At 50.3% G+C, this 2500-nt stretch overlaps 4 non-coding genes across 4 annotated transcripts; all 4 read left to right on the top strand.

Annotated features, from left to right (window-relative positions):
- Window positions 1–22: 22 nt before the first annotated feature.
- Window positions 23–104, top strand: TRNAS-AGA (transfer RNA serine (anticodon AGA)). Its single transcript has one exon. It is a non-coding gene; the product is annotated as a tRNA-Ser (tRNA).
- A 363-nt stretch (window positions 105–467) lies between these two features.
- Window positions 468–549, top strand: TRNAS-CGA (transfer RNA serine (anticodon CGA)). The gene has a single exon. It is a non-coding gene; the product is annotated as a tRNA-Ser (tRNA).
- A 1122-nt stretch (window positions 550–1671) lies between these two features.
- TRNAS-AGA (transfer RNA serine (anticodon AGA)) lies at window positions 1672–1753 on the top strand. Its single transcript has one exon. It is a non-coding gene; the product is annotated as a tRNA-Ser (tRNA).
- A 363-nt stretch (window positions 1754–2116) lies between these two features.
- TRNAS-CGA (transfer RNA serine (anticodon CGA)) lies at window positions 2117–2198 on the top strand. The gene has a single exon. It is a non-coding gene; the product is annotated as a tRNA-Ser (tRNA).
- The last annotated feature ends 302 nt before the right edge of the window (window positions 2199–2500 follow it).

Here is a 2500-nt window from a genome sequence, read left to right as displayed (position 1 = left end):
GTAGAAACAGGTTTGCTCAGGAGTAGTCGTGGCCGAGTGGTTAAGGCGATGGACTAGAAATCCATTGGGGTTTCCCCGCGCAGGTTCAAATCCTGCCGACTACGGTGCAGAGCCCGCTTTTATTGTTTACTCTTTTCTGGTGTGGAAAACAATCTTAAAATAGCAGTATAATACAATTACTAAAGGAGGCTGCGGCGCACGTGAGCTATTCAAGCAAGATCCTAGGAGTAAAAGCGGCTTCATCCTTTAGGCCAACGCAGAGAAACTGGTACGTTTTGACGGGTTTCGTTTTGCAATTTCAAACATATATGTACATTTAAAAGAAACTTGTGAGGAGAAAGAACGGTGCATGATGAGAGAGAAGGGTGGAAAGTACAGGACAAGATCTAGAGGCAAGGCGGTAGAGACTAAGGACTCTTCTGTGTAAGCACAGCACGATCTTTCGAGTGAGAGTTTCACTCTCATGGGTAGTCGTGGCCGAGTGGTTAAGGCGATGGACTCGAAATCCATTGGGGTCTCCCCGCGCAGGTTCGAACCCTGCCGACTACGCCTCGGTTTGAACTGAGCTGCAATTTTGCAATTTGCTCGGAAATGTCCCCAAAACAAGATGTAAACATGCATGTTGATTATAGGATGGACGATAAAGCAGACATTGGGAAGACTCCCATCCAGGACTCTCTGACTGTTAGGGGTGGGGGCCACGATTATATTTCCACCCTGACACTAGTTGCCGCTAGAGCCATCGACGCCTGGCATCGCCTCCGTCTGTAAGAAGCCCATCCTGCGCTTTTCCTTGCCTGCATCTTTACAGCAGATATTGGGAGGGGTCCATGTGGATACAGAGGATGGAGCAACTGGCACGCAAGCTATCTGCCGAGCCTTTTTTGTGTGTCAGCACAAGGGTTCTCGTGTCACTTCTAGACCTTCCTTGGCAGATGCATTCAGGAGAGGCCCCCTACCTGCGACCCAGTGAAAGTACAGTCTTTTGCTGCCCTGTGCAAGCCAGGGGACTGAAGGCACAGCTTTCTGCCACAACAGCAGAGAGCAGAGGAAGGGCGCCCAGGAGGACCGTCAGAGGGTGGTGAGGCCCCTGTCCTCTCGGCCCCGATCGGCCAAGACCTCTCTATTTGGGCAGAAGGGACCCATTCTGCGGTCCTCTGAGGCTTAGGGCCACATGCCCAGAAGGCCCACCACCCAAATCTTTGCCATATGGCTTAGACTAACTACCGGACCACTCGTGCGGCCATTTATTCCTCTGGAGCCTGTCAAAATGGCCTGCCGAAATTGGCTCCCAGGAGGCCTCTGCAACTCGATTTGCATAGAGACAGCCCCTGCCCAGGCATGCTTCCAAACAGGACACTGTTAACAGTTTCAATTTGGAGCTGGCAGAAGCCAGTGCAACCTAGTGAAGGTGAGGCTCTGCTGCCTGGCCGCTTGCTAGGTTTATTAACACAGATCTGTCCCTGGCACTTAGTCTGAGCTTGGCAGGGAGGGGAAATGGCATTTAGGGAACTTGGGCCAGACCATAGAGATTCTGACTTTTGAATGCATTTTCAAGGGTCATGGGAGGGCCAAATGGGAACGGTGCAGAGCGGCATAAAGTAAGGGGCGGAGGAGACATTGTGTGTGGCTAAAGTGTTAAGTTTATAGTATAAACAGGTTTGCTCAGGAGTAGTCGTGGCCGAGTGGTTAAGGCGATGGACTAGAAATCCATTGGGGTTTCCCCGCGCAGGTTCAAATCCTGCCGACTACGGTGCAGAGCCCGCTTTTATTGTTTACTCTTTTCTGGTGTGGAAAACAATCTTAAAATAGCAGTATAATACAATTACTAAAGGAGGCTGCGGCGCACTTGAGCTATTCAAGCAAGATCCTAGGAGTAAAAGCGGCTTCATCCTTTAGGCCAACGCAGAGAAACTGGTACGTTTTGACGGGTTTCGTTTTGCAATTTCAAACATATATGTACATTTAAAAGAAACTTGTGAGGAGAAAGAACGGTGCATGATGAGAGAGAAGGGTGGAAAGTACAGGACAAGATCTAGAGGCAAGGCGGTAGAGACTAAGGACTCTTCTGTGTAAGCACAGCACGATCTTTCGAGTGAGAGTTTCACTCTCATGGGTAGTTGTGGCCGAGTGGTTAAGGCGATGGACTCGAAATCCATTGGGGTCTCCCCGCGCAGGTTCGAACCCTGCCGACTACGCCTCGGTTTGAACTGAGCTGCAATTTTGCAATTTGCTCGGAAATGTCCCCAAAACAAGATGTAAACATGCATGTTGATTATAGGATGGACGATAAAGCAGACATTGGGAAGACTCCCATCCAGGACTCTCTGACTGTTAGGGGTGGGGGCCACGATTATATTTCCACCCTGACACTAGTTGCCGCTAGAGCCATCGACGCCTGGCATCGCCTCCGTCTGTAAGAAGCCCATCCTGCGCTTTTCCTTGCCTGCATCTTTACAGCAGATATTGGGAGGGGTCCATGTGGATACAGAGGATGGAG

Source organism: Ambystoma mexicanum, chromosome 3q (genome assembly GCF_040938575.1).
Source record: "Ambystoma mexicanum isolate Mex_15411 chromosome 3q, UKY_AmexF1_1, whole genome shotgun sequence".
In the NCBI taxonomy this organism is placed as follows: domain Eukaryota; kingdom Metazoa; phylum Chordata; class Amphibia; order Caudata; family Ambystomatidae; genus Ambystoma; species Ambystoma mexicanum.
This window is presented reverse-complemented; position numbering and strand designations above follow the sequence as displayed.